Source organism: Lithobates pipiens, unplaced genomic scaffold, assembly GCF_037356315.1.
Source record: "Lithobates pipiens isolate NorthernLeopardFrog02 unplaced genomic scaffold, aLitPip1_a1.2 Scaffold_13, whole genome shotgun sequence".
Lineage (NCBI taxonomy): Eukaryota > Metazoa > Chordata > Amphibia > Anura > Ranidae > Lithobates > Lithobates pipiens.
In genome coordinates, this window is record NW_027507718.1 from 415,899,541 (window position 1) to 415,918,657 (window position 19,117).

A 19,117-nucleotide genomic window follows, 5' to 3' on the forward strand; every position below is an offset into this window, starting at 1 on the left:
GCCCCCCGCCCGCAGACCCCGACAACCAACGGCCAGGGTTGTCGGGAAGAGGCCCTTGTCCTCATCAACATGGGGACAAGGTGCTTTGGGGTGGGGTGGCCGCGCGGCCCCCCCTTCCCCAAGGCACTCCCCCATGTTGAGAGCACGCGGCCTGGTACGGCTCAGGAGGGGGGGCGCTCGCTCGCCCCCCTTTCCTGGCCGGCCGGGTAGCGTGCTCGGACAAGGGTCTGTTGTGGACTTTGGGGGGGACCCCCATGCCGATTTTTTTCGGCGTTGGGGTTCCCCTTTAAGTCCATACCAGGCGGCGGGGCCAGCGACGTCTCCTTCGCGGGCCCCGCCTACCTGGATACCCGCTCGAAATGAGCTGACTTTTCTCCGGGCGGCAAAAGTCCGCTCATTTCAAAAGTACGGCGGACTGGCATACACACGGGCGGATTGTCCGCCGAAATGCGAGTCCGACGGACGGTATTACGGAAATTCCGAAATACTTAGTCCGCCAGACTGCACGCTGAAAAAGTCCGCTGAAGCCCACACACTGTCCACTGAAATGTGTTTCGGCGGACTAAGTTGGCCAGACAGTCCGCCCGTGTGTACGCGGCTTAAGCCTTAGGGAAAGCAATTTTCGTGGAGTTGATACCTTTGGATGGCTTCAATTTAAGTATTGAAAGAAATTCTGAATCTTTCAATGTTTACATCTAATTTCTTTTACCATAATATTCAGCTTTCAGTAAAATGTTAATATCACCAAAAAAAATAGAAGGCGCTTTAAACCTTGCCTTTGAGTGTAACAGCACAGTTGTGTGGTGGTCCAAGGCAACAAAAGTGGTACAATGATGTCCAATTATTTATATACATGTCAAAAGAAATAGAATTTGATTTGTAAAGGTTGAAATAAAGAACAATCATTTGGAAACAGAATCTGACATTACAGGCAGAGCACAGTTTCAGATCTTCTAATTAGAGGCAGTAACCCAAAGACAATATGGACTAAATTTAAAAAGTCTCAACATTTTGACTATATAATGTATAGCTGCTACATTATGGCTATTACCGTGTAACCAAGTGAAAGGCCAGTTGCCCCCTGTGTCTGAGATGGGAACGATCACCTTGGTGTTCTGCCCTGCTGCAAAACGCCAGTGGCTTCCTCCTCCAACTTGCAAAACTCACAGGCATGGTCAGTGAAAGGGAACTCCTTCCCTCCAGGACAGCCAATGCATTCAATGAGGTGTCTTCCTCTGACTACCTCTGCACAAAAAAAACAATATAAATAAATTTTTACGTGGCAATGCTATTTTTCTGCTAAGTGTTTTGGTGCTTAATTCGTTACCATAATTACGGTTCTTGCTCTAAAGTCTTCCTGTTTCTGCCATTCTCCGGGGTTCCTTTTGTTCATGATGCAGCATGAATCCTTGCCCATTATGACAAGATATATCCAACTGCATACTACGCAGGATGCACTTCACTAGGCCCACCCACCTTTCCTTCTAAAACCTATTACTCGGTAGTCTAAATGACAGGTGTGTTGCCTGAAATGCAAAAGCCAAGATTAACCATTAGAGACAACTACCACCCAGTTACAGACTTGCTAAAACAGATGTACCATGAATTATTTAGAAAGTATCTCACCACGACAGTATGGAATGAGCAATAGACTGAATTTACTTTGTCTCCTGACTTGCCAAGAGAATATTATGCAACTTCCGTACACTATTAGCACTTCTAAAGTAATGTCAATGAGAAAATGTTGTTTCTACAGTACATTGGGCTGCAAATTCGTGATAAGTGTGCTGTAGCTGATCAAAATAATACAACACTATGGCTTTTCCAGAAAGTCTACCAGCTACTGTGCAAGCATAGCAGGAAAACCCAGGCTTCTCGAAGCCATTGTACACATGGTAGAAAATTCCGATGGAAAAGGTCCGATCGGACCATGTTGTCAGATAATCCGACCGTGTGTGGGCTACATCAGACTTTTTCCGTCAGAACGTCTGACCAACAAATTTTTAGAGCTGGATATAAAATTTTCCAGCAACATGATCCGATCGGTCAAAGTCTGATCGTTTGTAGAGAATTCCACACTTCCCTGTTAATATGTCATTATGCTCTTATATTTGTATAAGGGGCAGAGACCTTCACTGCATAAAACAGTGCAGCTTCTCCAAGTCCTGCCCCCAGGAAACAGCTTAGGTGCAAGAGAGTATACAGAGTACAGTGTGAGAAAAATCTAAATAGCTGGTGTAGGGAGCCACAGGTGGAACATACAGCTTCCCATTGCAATGGCTGTAAGCTGCAATATGAAAGTTTACAGTGGTGCTTGCATAGGCTCATGCAAGCACACAATGCTAGACGCAGATGCCTACAACCAGAGCTGTAAGCCCATGTACATGTGTGAGTTCAGGCAAGAGCTGGCTTAAACCCTCATCTAGGAGCATGCGTCCATTTATTGCAATGGTAGGCTATATGCTACACCTGTGGCTCCTTATGTTAGCTATTTATGATCCATGCATGCTTTATGCCCTTATACAGCCATGTACTTGAAGCCCTAAAAAGAACAAGGGAGAAGATGAATTGGGTGGGGATAAATCTCTCCTATTACACGCCCAGTCCCTGGCAAAAAATTCAATAAAAATTAGTTCATACAGAGAACCTATTATTATTCCTTCAGATCTTTGCACTCCCTGCATGAGTTCAACCAAACAATATGGCATATGGATAATAGGCAATATGGCTAATGGATAATGCAAAACAAAGATTTGCCAGTATAGGTGGTCCCAGGTTACGAACAAGATAGGGACTGTAGGTTTATTCTTAAGACAAATTTGTTTGTAAGTCGGAACAGTACATTTTTAAGTGTTACTCCAGCCTGTGCAGTGTTGTAGGATGTTCTGGGTGTGCAGCTGTGTTATTTGCGGCTCTTGTGGCCATGCAGTACTGCAGTGTGGAATGTGTCCAGCTCTGCAAGATGGCTGCTCGGCGGTATCCGGGACCAGTGTGGAGCGCAAGCAGCTGCCAGTGACGTCATGCCACCTCCGTTCATAAGTAGGACTCATTCGCAACTCAGATGTTCGTAACACAGGGACTGCCTGTATGTATACATGCAAAGTTTTTAACTTGCAATTTCAGAGTGCGTTAAAAATGACTTTAAAAAAATAATTCTGCTTTAAATTAAACTCGTAGAGACAGCAAATTCTAATATCAGAAAGTGCTTAGAATGGGAGTTTAGTCTGACTGTCAAACTGTTCAATGAAGACCCAGCCTCTATCACAGTAAACTCGGTTCACTGCTCATGTAAATCCCAATCATTTTCAGACTTATCATTTGCCCAGATGAAGCTGAATCCTTATAAAGAAGGATGGAAGACCAAATGGAGCTGAGAATCCACCCAGCTATGTCTGTCTGTCAGTGTCTGTCATTAGGTGTCTATCCACCCTTGTTTGTGTCTATGTCTAACCATCATAGCTTGTTTTCTCAGTGTCCATTGGCCTGTATCCGTCTTTGTATCTCAGTAGCTGTCAACCTGGATGGGTAAGTCAGTTTGTGTCTGCCAAGTGCTGCCAGTTGCCATATGCAAGTTAATCCGGATGTGTTGAAAGGAACATACAAGCTACCACATACATACTCCCATTAATAAATCATTTTTGATATTACGAATAATCTTTACGGATGAGTGGACTATTTTTGGTGATGTTCATTTAGCTGAAAAATTAGCGATTTTTATCATTTGCATGCTCTTAATTTTGCTCTGGGAGCTACTTAGCTTAATTTGTTTAGAAAAGAGTGTTCCTTTTCTTTTCTGTATTTAGAGGGTGTATTTTTTTTTATTTTTTTTTTGGGGGGGGGGGGTCTATTTACTATAATTGAGTCTATTAAATGCAATGCTTTTCGTGTTTGTCTGTATTTTGTTTGTGCATTTCTTCATAAATTGCTTACTATGGCTTTACATTTTTTTTTATTTCACTTTGTTTCATTGAATGTTTTTAATTCTACGGGAAAGATGTATAAAATACAAATTTAAAATACAAATTTAAAATACAAATTTAAAATACAAATTTAAAATACACTATATTGCCAAAAGTAATGGGACACCTGCCTTTACACGCACATGAACTTTAATTGCATCCTAATCTTAGTCCATAAGGTTCAATATTGAGTTGGCCCACCCTTTCCAGCTATACTAGCTTCAACTCTTCAGGGAAGGCTGTCCACAAGGTTTAGGAGTGTGTCTATGGGAATGTTTGACCATTCTTCCAGAAGGGTATTTGTGAGGCCAGGCACTGATGTTGGACAAGAAGGCCTAACTTTAAGTCTCCACATTAATTCACCCCAAAGGTATTCTATTGGGTTGAGGTGAAGACTCTGTGCAGGCCAGTCAAGTTCCTCCACTCCAAATTCATTCATCCATGTTTTTATGGACCAAATGCTCTTCTGGAAGAATGGTTAAACATTCCCATGGAAACACTCCTAAACTTTGTGGACATCCTTCCCAGAACTCCCAGAAGAGTTGAAGCTGTTATAGCTGCAAAGGGTGGGCCAACTCAATATTCAACCCTACGGACTAAGACTGGGATGCCCAAAAAAGTTCATGTGTGTGTAAAGGCAGGCGTCTCAACACTTTTGGTAATTGGTAATATAGTGTATGTATGTATGTATGTATGTATATATATATATATATATATATATATATATATATATATATATATATATATATATATGCAGGGCTCAAGTCCTGCGGGAACGCATGGGAACGGAGTTCCTGTACTTTTTCCACAACAGGAACTCAGTTCCCGTTAGCAGCCGTGTCCTGCAAGACTTTGAAGTATGTGAGCTGTGTGGTAGGTGCTACACCAGCAGCTGCCGACACAGCTTGCAATAGTAAGTGCCGCACACCTGACCATTCAGGCATTGCCAGTAGGGGGCCCCATGACAGCTTCGCTTCGATCTACCTGTCAATCACAGCCAGCTGTCAGGTAGATCAGGTCTAGGTCTAGCTGACGGTTAGATCAGCTATTCTGCTCACAGGACATGCAGGTGGAGAGGTGAGCTGAGGGAGGAACATCAGTTTGGGGTGATAAGCTGAGCACAATACCTGGCAAAGTTTAATGCCAGGAGTGAAGTTTATGTGGAAATATGTGAAGGGTTGGAATAGCAGCGAGTGTGTGTTGGAGCCCTGCAGAGTTTGCAGCCCCCCAAGCTAACATACATCTCCTAAGCAGGAACACATCACTATTATCATATAAATGTACTCACCGAGGCCAAGATGCCGAGAGCGGTCGCTGTTGCGACTCGGCGCAGACCACCCCTGAAAGTGGCACAGAGAGTGGTTGCACCAAGAGGCACAAGCTACCAGTAGGACAGTCACTTGCTAGCAGATCAGCAGGTAGCTTGAGCAGAGCTGAGAGGTGATGTCCCGTGGGAAGGTCCGAAAGCAATGGTAGCAAGTCCGTAAGGCAAAGACAGAATCCAGGAGACAGGCCAGGGGTCAAACACAGTCCAGATCAGAAGACAAGTACCAGGAACGCTGAGACAGAAGGATAATCCAAGACAAGCCGGGGGTCGAACACAGGAGACAGCAGGTAAGTCCAGATGCAGGCTGAGGGTCAAACACGTTAGAAAGCAGGAGTCCAAGATCAAGCCAGAGGTCGGGTCAGGAGAAGATCAGCGAGGTCGATAAGGCAATCCGGGTCACAACGGGTAATACAGATAACAGAAGCAGACGTGGGAATCACAGGAAGCTGAAGACAAACCAGCAGTGTGTTTGGATGACCTCACTTCCTTTATAGGTCAGCGAGGGGTCACACCCTGTGTGTGTGTGCTTGTGTGCTTTCGTTTATTCCTCTTGCACACAGCTGTGCGCCGGAGTGCTTTAACCGTGCGCATCCTATGACAGTGCCCCCCCCGAGGGGCGGCCTCCGGACGCCCAAGCTAGCCATCAATTCCGGATGTTGCTGATGGAATGTCTTTATTAATTTGGGAGCGTGAAGGTTCTTGGATGGTTCCCAGGAGTTATTTTCTGAAGGATACCCCTTCCATTTTACCAGGTATTGTATTTGTCTACCGACTTTCCTGCATCCTAGTAAAGCTTCTACTTCGAATTCATCTTCTCCATCGATCTTGATGGGTGGAGGAGGAGGCACTTCCCTTCCAGGAAAAGGACTAGGAACCAATGGCTTCAAAAGGGAGGCATGGAAAACAGGGTGTATCCTGTATGATTCAGGGAGGGCTAGTTCAAAGGCTACAGGATTTATTACCCTTTTGATTTTGAATGGTCCTATGAATCTGGGACCCAGCTTGCGTGTGGGACAAGGAAGTTTGAGATTGGTGGCAGATAGCCAGACTTCCTCGCCAATTTTAAAGGTAGGGTTCTCCTTCCTTCCCCTATCATGGTATTTTTTGTAATCATCCTGGGCCTTCTGTATGGTCTCCTGGATCCTTTGGAAATTAGATTGGATGGCGGCTATCCGATCTTGGACCGCAGGAACAGTGGATTCTGGGATGGAGTTGGGGAGGAAAGAAGGGTGAAACACACAGTTGATCCAAAAGGGAGTCTGGTTGGTAGTTGTATGAATAGAATTATTGTAGGCGAATTCTGCATATGGCAATAGGGCCGACCAATCATTCTGAGATCCTGAACAAAAGCAGCGAAGATACTGCTCAAGGGTTTGGTTTGTCCGTTCCGTTTGCCCGTTACTTTGGGGATGATATGCCGATGACAAACAGATCTTGATTTCCAGTATCTTGCAGAGTTCTCTCCAAAATCTAGAGGTAAACTGTGGACCTCTATCAGACGTGATACTGCTGGGAACCCCATGGAGCCTGACAACCTCCTTAATAAAGAGATTGGCAGTTTCCAGAGCAGAGGGAGTACCGACCATAGGTAGGAAATGGGCCATCTTTGAAAGACGGTCGACTACTACCAGAATTGTGGTGAAACCTTCCGAGGGCGGTAGCTCCACAATAAAATCCATTGACACGTCTGCCCAAGGTCGGTCAGGAATGGGCAAAGGCCTTAACAGACCCCAGGGCTTGATCTTGGGACCCTTGCTACGCTGGCACGGTACACAAGAGGCAATGCAAGTCTGGCAGTCCTGTCTCCAACATGGCCACCAGAAAGAACGAGAGATCAGTTCCGCTGTTTTCTGTGTCCCAAAGTGGCCGGCCAATTTGTGATCATGACAAATCCTTAGAACTTGAGTCCTAATCTCAAGGGGAACGAAGACCTTGTTTCGGGCCCAAAACAGATTGTCACGTTTTTCCAAGGTAGATAGGACTGGGTCATTGCAATGGACTGAAGCTGTTTTGATGGCCGTAAGTAAGTCAGGCTGTGGGAGTAGAAGGAAGTTGTGAGGAGACAAGATCGTACTAGGCTCCGTTACCTGGGAAGACTCAGGGAACATGCGCGAGAGCGCATCCGCTTTGTTGTTCTTGGATCCGGGCCGGTACGAGATATGGAACTGGAATCTTGAAAAGAAAAGCGCCCAACGGGCTTGACGGGGTCTTAAGCGTTTGGCAGTCCGCAGATATTCAAGATTCTTGTGATCTGTGAATATTGTGATGGGATGAGTGGCTCCTTCCAAGAGGTATCTCCACTCCTCCAGGGCGAACTTGATGGCCAATAGTTCTCGGTCGCCTACGTCATAATTCCTCTCCGGTGGGGTTAGCTTCCGAGATGCGAAAGCCACCGGGTGTAACAAAGCTTTAGGCCCTTGTCGTTGAGAGAGGATGGCTCCTGTGGCCGTCTCTGAGGCATCTACTTCCAGTACGAATGGTAATACTGGATCGGGATGCCGTAAAATAGGAGCTGAGGTGAACAAGGTCTTTAGTTTGGTAAAGGCTACTTGGGCTTCTTGAGACCACTGAAATCGGGTATGTTGGCGGGTCAGCTGAGTAATGGGGGCGACTATTGAAGAGAACCCGGCGATGAATCTGCGATAAAAGTTAGCGAAGCCTATAAACCTTTGCACGGCTTTCTTATCCCTTGGAGCAGGCCATTCCAAGATTGCCTTGATCTTTTGGGGGTCCATGGAGATGCCCTCAGTAGAAATGATGAATCCTAAGAACTGAACTGTAGTTATCTCAAATTCACATTTCTCCGCCTTAAGGTACAGCCGATGTTGTCGGAGGATGGTGAGGACTTTCCGCACGTGGACCCTGTGGAGTTCAAGAGAAGCAGAGAAAATAAGGATATCATCTAAATATACCACTATAAAATTATCAAGATAGTCTCTGAAGATGTCATTTACTAGATGCTGAAATGTGGCCGGGGCATTGCACAGGCCAAAGGGCATAACAAGATATTCATAGTGGCCAAATCTTGATCTGAAGGCTGTCTTCCATTCACCCCCAGCACGGATTCTAATGAGATTGTAGGCCCCCCGCAAGTCCAGTTTGGAAAATACTTTGGCAGATCCTAAGCGCTGGAATAACTCAGGGATGAGTGGAAGTGGGTAGCGATTTTTGATTGTGACTTTATTAAGTTCCCTGTAGTCAACACATGGCCTAAGGGATCCATCCTTTTTTCCCACGAAGAAAATACCTGCCCCTGCTGGCGAAGAAGATGGGCGAATGAACCCCTTTTCAAGATTTTCATCAATGTAGGCTTTGAGAGCCTTTAGTTCAGTCTCGGATAAGGGGAAAATTCGTCCAAAAGGGATCTCAGAACCAGGTAACAGTTCAATGGGACAGTCATATGGTCTGTGTGGTGGTAGACGGTCAGCCTTCTTTTTATCGAAGACGTCCTTAAACTCGGAATAGACCTGAGGAATGTGCTGCAGGTGATCAGTGGTGGGGGCCACGGTCATACAAGGAGCTGGAACGGAATCAAAACAATGCTGCATACAGTAAGCGGATGTAAAGGACACTTCCTTCTTGTTCCAACTGATCTGGGGATCATGAGCCTGCAACCAAGGAAGTCCCAGGATGATAGGGAACATGGGAGATGATATTAGGTCGAAGCGTAGAAGTTCTCTATGGCCAGAGTCTGTAATAGTGAGCAAAGGTAGTGTCTCCTGTGTTACTGGACCTGAGAGTGGCAGAGATCCATCTGCTAAATGGACTAGAAGATGTGTTGCTTTATTCTGGCTTGGAATGCGTAGTTGCTGTGCGAGGGAGATGTCCAAAAAGCAACTACATGCCCCTGAATCAATCACAGCTGGGAGTGGGATCTTCTCTTCTGCCAGCTGTAGGGAAACAGAGAGAGTCACATAAGTTTGAGCAGGACCAACACTCTGGTAGTTCATTACACACCGTGGGGGCAACTTACGGGGTCTCACGGGACAGCTGTGAATGAAATGTCCAAGCCCCCCACAGTATAAGCACAGATTGGCTTGGCGTCTTCGTTGTCGCTCTTCTGGGGTGAGACGAGGACGGACCAAACCTAGCTGCATGGGCTCCCCTTCCGAAGCTGAGGGACCCGAAGGAACCGGGATGGGCGGATACGGGATAGTGGCCTTAGGAAGCATCCAACTAGGCCGAGGGGCCTGGAGGCGTTCGGAGCGCCGCTCGCGCATCCGTCTGTCCAGTTTTGTAGCCAACTGGATTAATTCCTCCAGGGAGGCAGGAGTCTCTACTCGGGCCAACTCATCCTTTAGGTTCTCGGAGAGCCCCAACCGGTATTGATAACGCAGGGCCGCCTCGTTCCAGCTGGTGTCAGCTGACCACTTGCGAAACTCAACGGTGTAATCCTCCACCGGTCTTCTCCCCTGTGAGAGAGCATGCAGGGTAGCCTCAGCCGTGGCAGTACGCTGAGGGTCATCATATAATTGTCCCATAGCCTCAAAGAAGGTGTCCGTGGAGTTTAACAAGGGGCTTCTCTGTTCCATAAGGCTATGGGCCCAGGCCTGGGGTTCCTCAGCCAGAAGAGAGATAATAAACCCGACCTTGACAATCTCTGAAGAAAAGGTCCTGGGTTGCAAAGCCAAGTACAAGGAACATGCATTTTTAAAGGCTCTGAATTTCTTTCGGTCGCCTGAAAATCGCTCAGGCGGGGGTACTCGTGGTTCGGGTACTGCCATCATCATACCGGGTGGAGGCTGGACATGAGGTGTGGAGGCATCGCTGACTGAGGCCTGCGTAGGATTTGTGGGTGCCGGAGCTGTGGCTAGTCGCTGAAGCCTGCTGTCGATCTGCGCATAGCCATCCTGTAGTCTCTGTACTGCTTCTGTGAGTGCAGAGACTTGTTGGCACAGGACTTCTAATGGCGAACCCGCTCTGTTGGCCTCTGTCATGGCTGGTTTGTACTATCATATAAATGTACTCACCGAGGCCAAGATGCCGAGAGCGGTCGCTGTTGCGACTCGGCGCAGACCACCCCTGAAAGTGGCACAGAGAGTGGTTGCACCAAGAGGCACAAGCTACCAGTAGGACAGTCACTTGCTAGCAGATCAGCAGGTAGCTTGAGCAGAGCTGAGAGGTGATGTCCCGTGGGAAGGTCCGAAAGCAATGGTAGCAAGTCCGTAAGGCAAAGACAGAATCCAGGAGACAGGCCAGGGGTCAAACACAGTCCAGATCAGAAGATAAGTACCAGGAACGCTGAGACAGAAGGATAATCCAAGACAAGCCGGGGGTCGAACACAGGAGACAGCAGGTAAGTCCAGATGCAGGCTGAGGGTCAAACACGTTAGAAAGCAGGAGTCCAAGATCAAGCCAGAGGTCGGGTCAGGAGAAGATCAGCGAGGTCGATAAGGCAATCCGGGTCACAACGGGTAATACAGATAACAGAAGCAGACGTGGGAATCACAGGAAGCTGAAGACAAACCAGCAGTGTGTTTGGATGACCTCACTTCCTTTATAGGTCAGCGAGGGGTCACACCCTGTGTGTGTGTGCTTGTGTGCTTTCGTTTATTCCTCTTGCACACAGCTGTGCGCCGGAGTGCTTTAACCGTGCGCATCCTATGACAACTATCTCCCCAAGCATTCTGTCCAGATAATGTGCAGTTAATTTATGACCTTTCCGTTTAACCCTGTGTTATCCAACCTCTGTTCAATGAAAAGTGTAAACTCACCACATAAACACTCTATATACAAAATAACATTCCCCAATAAAGATCAGAACATGATGTTCACATTTGCATGGAAGCACAATTGACTAATGCTGACTATTCAGATAATTACCGTATTTATTGAGGATTATTTATTTTTATGTATTAACAGTTAAGCTTCATACACACAATAGGAAAATTGGATGAAAAATACCACTTTTGAAGCGTTCGTGCATATGAGCATGTCATTTTTTTTTTTTTTTTTGGTGGGTGAGTGGATCTTGGGTTCCCACACTTTTTTCCCCAGCACTTGACCCCTCTATATATATTTATATATATATATATATATGTGTGTGTGTGTGTGTGTGTGTGTATGTGTGTATGTGTATATACAGTGGTGGGAAAAAGTGTTTGCCCCCTTCCTCATTTCCTGTTCCTTTGCATGTTTGTCACACTTACCGTAAGTGTTTCGGAACATCAAACCAATTTAAACAATAGTCAAGGACAACACAAGTAAACACAAAATGCAATTTGTAAATGAAGGTGTTTATTATTAAAGGTGAAAAAAAATCCAAACCATCATGGCCCTGTGTGAAAAAGTGATTGCCCCCTAAACCTAATAACTGGTTGGGCCACCCTTAGCAGCAACAACTGCAACCAAGCGTTTGCGATAACGTGCAATGAGGCTTTTACAGCGTCCTGGAGGAATTTTGGCCCACTCATCTTTGCAGAATTGTCCTAATTCAGTTACATTAGAGGGTTTTCGAGCATGAACGGCCTTTTTAAGGTCATACCACAACATCTCAATAGGATTCAGGTCAGGACTTTGGCTAGGCCACTCCAAAGTCTTCATTTTGTTTTTCTTCAGCCATTCGGTGGTGGACTTGCTGGTGTGTTTAGGATCATTGTCCTGCTGCAGAACCCAAGTTCGTTTCAGCTTGAGTACACGAACAGATGGTCGGACATTCTCCTTCAGGATCTCTTGGTAGACAGCAGAATTCATAGTTCCTTTTATCACGACAAGTCTTCCAGGTCCTGAAGCAGCAAAACAGCCCCAGACCATCACACTACCACCACCATATTTTACTGTTGGTATAATGTTCTTTTTATGAAATGCAGTGTTCCTTCTACGCCAGATATACTTGGACACACACCTTCCAAAGAGTTCCACTTTTGTCTCATCGGTCCACAGAATGTTGTTCCAAAAGTCTTGGGGATCATCAAGATGTGTTGTGGAGAAATTGAGACAAGCTTTGATGTTCTTTTTGCTCAGCAGTGGTTTTCTCCTTGGAACTCTGCCCTGCAGGCCATTTTTGCCCAGTCTTTTCCTGATGGTGGAGGCATGAACGCTGACCTTAACTGAGGCAAGTGAGGCCTGCAGTTCCTTGGACGTTGTTGTGGGGTCTTTTGTGACCTCTTGGATGAGTCGTCGCTGCGCTCTTGGGGTAATTTTGGGCGGCCGGCCACTCCTGGGAAGGTTCACCACTGTTCCATGTCTTCGCCATTTGTGGATAATGGCTCTCACTGTGGTTCGCTGGATTCCCAAAGCTTTGGAAATGGCTTTATAACCCTTTCCAGACTGATAGATCTCAATTACTTTCTTTCTCAATTGTTCCTGAATTTCTTTGGGTCTCGGCATGATGTGTAGCTTTTAAGGATCTTCTGGTGGACCTTACTGTGTCAAGCAGCTCCTATTTAAGTGATGCCTTGATTGTGAACAGGTGTGGCAATAATCAGGCCTGGGTGTGGCTAGAGAAATTGAACTCAGGTGTGGACAACCACAGTTATAGTATGTTTTAACAAGGGGGGCAATCACTTTTTCACACAGGGCCATGATGGTTTGGATTTTTTTTCACCTTTAATAATAAACACCTTCATTTACAAATTGCATTTTGTGTTTACTTGTGTTGTCCTTGACTATTGTTTAACCTCCCTAGCGGTATCCCCGAGCGTGACTCGGGTTTGGTTTTTTCATGTACTATCGGTAACCCTGAGTCACGCTCGGGGTAACATTGCAGAGCGGCGAGCGGAGATCTTACCTTCTCCCTGCGCTCCAGCGATGTTCTCCGCTGTCCTCCATGTCCTCCCCTGTGATCGCCGACGCGATCGCCGGCGAGGTCACGCCATCCTGACTTCCTGGTTCCGTTCTCTGCGAGCAGCAGCGGCGCACGGGAGCGGAACTGGACGGGAAATTCAAAAAGTTACAAACACACAAACACATAAATAGAGGTGATACATTGTAATCTGAGAGGATTACACTGTATCATCTCTATCTGACTGATAAACCATACAGTGCCCCTTGCCTCCAATAAAATAAAATCTAACATGGCATCAAAAAAGCGCCAATTCGCTACAAAATCGCCATTGGACCAGCTGAGTGACAGCGATAGCGACACGGAGTTGCTCGCAGAAATTAGCGATAGCGAGTCGTGGGGAGATTTGTCGTCTGACACTGACACGGATCTGACAAGTGACAGCGGTGATGATCCTGCACCTGACCTCAGCGATGTGCGCAATTGGTGCCCTATCGACTGCGATACAGACCAGGTAGCGCCGCCAAGATTCCCTTTCACTGGATCACCTGGGATGAAGGTAGATGTCGAACATGACAATCCTCTGGCATACCTGCGATTATTTCTCACTGAGGATGTAATTGAAAAAATTGTCACAGAGACAAATCGCTACCAGGTACAGCAATCCGCTACGCTGCATGCCAGGTTTTCCCGAAGCAGAAAGTGGGAACCTGTGACCAAAGAGGACATCTGGCAGTTCCTGGGACTCATCATTCTTCGGGGAGTGGTGGGGAAACTGCACCAAAAATGGTACTGGACCACCAATAAATTACTGGCCACTCCGTTTTTTGGCACCGTGATGTCCGAATACCGTTTTTCCCTCATCATGAAATATTTCCATTTCACGAACAATGAGGAGTTTGATGAGGCCACGCATCCTGCACCCAAACTCAAAAAAATCTGGGAGGTATCGCAAATTATTGTGAGCAACTTCCAGCGGACCTACATGCCAGAAAGGGACGTCTGCGTGGACGAAAGCTTGATGGCCTACAAGGGACGCCTGAGCTGGATACAATTTATTGCATCCAAAAGAGCGAGATTTGGCATAAAGTCCTACATGCTCTGCGAGTCATCCACCGGGTACATATGGAATTCGGTCATTTACACCGGTAAAGGCACGAAGTTCAACCCCAGGTACAGCGGCTATGGGATGGCCACATCATCAGTCCTCACACTGCTGGAGCCATTGCTGAACCAGGGATATTGTGTCACCATGGACAATTTTTATACGTCTCCGGAACTTTTTGATGTTTTGCTAAAAAACAAGATGGATGCGTATGGTACGGTTAGGCCCAATCGACGTGACATGCCATCTCTGTTCTCCCGGAAAAATCTAAAAACCGGAGAAATGGTTGCCTGGCAGAAGGGTAAGATGATGGCAATGCGATGGCGAGATAAGAAGGACGTGTGTCTCATGAGTACCGTGCACAATACCGCCACTGCCATGGTCCACACCAAACGTGGGAAAGATGTGTTGAAGCCGCAAGTCGTCATAGACTATAATTGCACTATGGGAGGCGTGGACAGAGCCGATCAGGCAATGACATCTTATCCGGCTATGCGCAAGCAGCAAAAAAAATGTTATAAAAAGATTTTACGGCATCTTCTGGAGCAATGCCTTTGGAACGCATATGTCCTATATAGAGCACAGAGTCGCAAGCCTCTTATTCATGCTGATTTTACCTGGAAGGTGGCTGAGCAGATTTTCCTCCAACACCAGACACCATCAGGATCTGGGATCAGACCTGGACGACATGCTGTTGACGTTGTCAACCCAGAACGCCTAACAGGTCGTTACTTTGTGGACTACATACCACCAACCGCAAAAAAGGCAGCACCTACCAGGATGTGCGTGGTTTGCTGCTCAAAGAGAGATAGCAGTGGGAAAAAAGTCCGAAAAGAAAGTCGGTTCTATTGTCCGGATTGTGATGTTGGACTGTGTGCTGTACCCTGCTTCAAAGTGTATCACACTCAGGATGTTTATTGAATTTTCTTTGTTTGACAAATTTCATTATTTCACATTACATTATTGAATAAAATTATATTATTTATAAGATTATAATTCATGATTTTGTGTTTCTAACTTTATCACATCTGGGATGTCTACTAGAGCCTTGTTTGGTCAGGTTTTAGTAAGTAATTACTAAGAATTACAGGCCTATGATACATAACACCAAATTTTCATGCAAAAGAATTGTACCACTTTTGGAATAGAATTCCTGACAGAATAATACCGCCAGGGAGGTTAAATTGGTTTGATGTTCCGAAACACTTAAGTGTGACAAACATGCAAAGGAACAGGAAATGAGGAAGGGGGCAAACACTTTTTCACACCACTGTATATACAGTATATATTTTTTATTATTATTTGTTACTGTAGTTAACTAGTGTCTTGTAAAGCATGCATTTCCTAGTTCAAGGGCTGCCATGATACAGTATAATTGCTGATACCAGAGGTTAACATTGCATAGTATATCTATAGGTCTCAGAAATTTGATTTATGAATTTACTGACGCCTGGGCCTGGCATTACAGGCTCTGAGGACTGGCAATATCCTATTTATTGACAGGTAAGCAACGTGCAGTGTAATAAACATTGTATTGAGGCCTCACTTGTATAAATGTTGCTAATGTATATAATGTATATTTTATAAGTGACCCTATTTGCACATGTATACTTACCTCTTACCGCTCTTCTCATGTATATACCCATCAAGATAGCTGATGTTAAAATGCAGAAAATGCCATTAAAATGTCATTGCCTCATAAGCCAGATATTTGCATTTAACTGCAAAATGTGTATTCTAGGCAGCACAAAAAGGTGTTCCTTGAGGGTCATGGCTTACCAATTCTATTAATTAGTCTGAGTTAATTGTTTGTGACCTATTGTGCTTCATCAGTATTGACAACAACATTCACCTAATAGTCCTCTGGGGAATGTAGCATCACCTATTCTCCTCTGTTGAAGACAGCTAGACCTCTGACACAATTGTAATGAATATCTACTGAGATAAATTTAATAGTTATGTTCCCTATATAGCCATAAAAAATTGTTATCTAAATAAATTTCTGAATATAGAAAAGTAGACTAGTTAGTTCAATTCTGTGATGCATCTGTATCATTTCTTTATCATTACCTAATTGTACGTCTGTATGTGGGTGGTTGTATCTAAATTCAGTCAGATTAAACCAGTGCACGTCACTGTCTGTGTGAATCTATTAAAAAAAAAAATCTGCCTGGGGAAAGCTGTGACAAGAATATTGCAGTTTCCACAGCAACACAGGCTACACTTAGAAATAGATTGTAGCATTACATGAAATTAAAAGACTGCAATTTGTAGCTTTACTATGTCCTTGGATTAATGATCATCAGCAGGATGAACACATGAAATCCAATATACCTTATGAAGTTAGTTTTTTTTAGGGTAATATTACATATTTGTGAATATATTAAATAAATGTGAACAATTATAAATACTTGCGCTAAAAGTAGAAACATGAAAAAAATATATAATGAAAATTGCAGCTGCTGTAAAGAAAGTGCTCTTCACTTGAGATCATACAATAAAATATTTACAACCCAGCAATATTGCAAAAATGTATATCAAATATACAGTGCCTTGCAAAAGTATTCTTGTGAAAGTATATGTTTATGGTGAAGTAAAATTAGAAAAATATGTACATAAAACTATTTTTCTGAAATAAAAAAACGGATAATTGCCATGTGCGTATGTATTAACCCCATTTGTTATGAAGCTCTGGTGCAGCCAATTACCTTCAGAAGTCACATAATTAGTGAAATGATGTCCCCCTGTGTGCAATCTAAGTGTCACATGATCTGTCATTACATATACACACCTTTTTGAAAGGCCCCAGAGGCTGCAACACTTAAGCAAGAGGCACCACTAAGACCAAGGAACTCTCCAAATAAGTAAGGGACAATGTTGTTGAGAAGTATAAGTCAGGGTAAGGTTATAAAAAAAAATCCAAATCTTTGATGATCCCTGGGAGCACCATCAAATCTATCATAACCAAATGGAAAGAACATGGCACAACAGCAAACCTGCCAAAAGACGGCCGTACACCAAAACTCACGGAGAAGCAGCACAGAGACCTAAGGTAACCCTGGAGGAGCTGCAGAGTTCCATGGCAGAGACTGGAGTATCTGTACATATGATGACAATAAGCCATACGTTCCATAGAGTTGGGCTTTATGGCAGAGTGGCTAGAATAAAGCCATTACTTTCAGCAAAAAACAGAATGACACATTTTGAGTTTGCGAAAAGGCATGTGGGACACTCCCAAAATGTATGGAGGAAGGTACTCTGGTCTGATGAGACACTTTTTGGCCATGAAAGAAAATGCTATGTCTGTCTGGCACAAACCCAACACATCACATCACCCAAAGAACCCCTTTTCAGCAGTCAGGACTGGGAATCTGGTCAGAGTTGAGGGAAATATGGATGGTGCTAAATACAGGGATATTCTTGAGCAAAACCTGTACCACTCTGTGTGTGATTTGAGACTAGGAAGGAGGTTCACCTTCCAGCAGGACAATGACCCCAAAAACACTGCTAAAGCAACACTGGTTTAAAGGGAAACATGTAAATATGTTGGAATAGCCTAGTCAAAGCCCAGACCTCAATCCAATAGAAAAGCTGTGGTCAGACTTAAAGATTGCTGTTCACAAGCGCAAACCATCAAACTTGAAGGAGCTGGAGCAGTTTTGCAAGGAGGAAAGGACAAAATTCCAGTGGTAAGATTTGGCAAGCTCATAGAGACTTATCTAAAGTGACTTGGAGCTGTGATAGCCGCAAAAGGCAGCTCTACAAAGTATTTATTTTGGGGGGCTGAATAGTTATGCACATTGACTTCTTCTGTTATTTTGTCCTATTTGTTGTTTGCTTCACAAAAAAAAAAAAAAAATCTTCAAAGTTGTGGGCATGTTCTGTAAATTAAATGATGCAAATCCTCAAACAATCCATGTTAATTCCAGGTTGTGAGGCACACGAAAAATGCCAGGGGGGGGGGGGTGAATACTTTTGCAAGGCACTGAAAATCAGCCAATGTGAAAACATTTCATCAAAAATCTTATTATTGAATATTGCAAAACATCAAAAAAGGTGCTCTTGCGCTCCAATCCTCTGAAAAGTGCTATATTGCTCCAAATTTTCACTCCGTGGTTTGACACACACCGCTCCTGTGTCCCCACTCACCAGATATAATGGATCCTTAGCTATTCTGTCTAAGGGTCATACAAGCTGAAATCTGTCAGTGTCAGGGAATGACGACTCAAGTTAGTAATATTTCAGTTTTTATTAGTTAGATATTAATTCAGATTTTCCCATTTTCGTTCTTTTGAATGCTCAGATTTTCATTCTTATTTTTGGATTTTCAAATTTCCGAATTTCCGAATTTCTGAATTTCCACATTTTTTAATTTCTAAATTTCTGAATTTAAGAATTTACGAGTTTTAGAAAATGTGAGAATTGGAAATTTGGAAATTCGGATATTTCCCAATTAACAAATTTGTCGAAATTTGTTAAAAAACTAATTAAGAACGCACCGAATTGCACATGTCTATTACTTTTTGACTTGTTCACAGGTTTTCACAGGGACTGCAAGTAATAGGATCTTTCTCCAATGGGGTCAAAATCAGTAAAACATACACGTTATATTTAGCAGAGTCATAAAGAGTTATAGAAACCATTTTATTGAAGGATGGGACTATATAATTTGTACACCCACAAGCTACAGATCACAGGCCATACAAACATGTTTTTATTATTCCAGATAAAAATGTAAAAAGATGGTGCCACATGTAATCATTCCCCAAAACCAATAAAACCACATAGCATGCCTATACATTATCACACTACCAACTATATAACAATATATCATAACTTTCTTCTGGGGTGAATCATATCTACATGTTTAATGGTGTATAGCCAGTGGCGTCACTAGGGTTGGTGTCACCTGGTGCAGTAAAACATGTGTCACCCCCCCCCCCCCCAGGCTAGTAAAACATGATGTCACTATACCCCCCATTCCACCCCACATTTCTACTTCC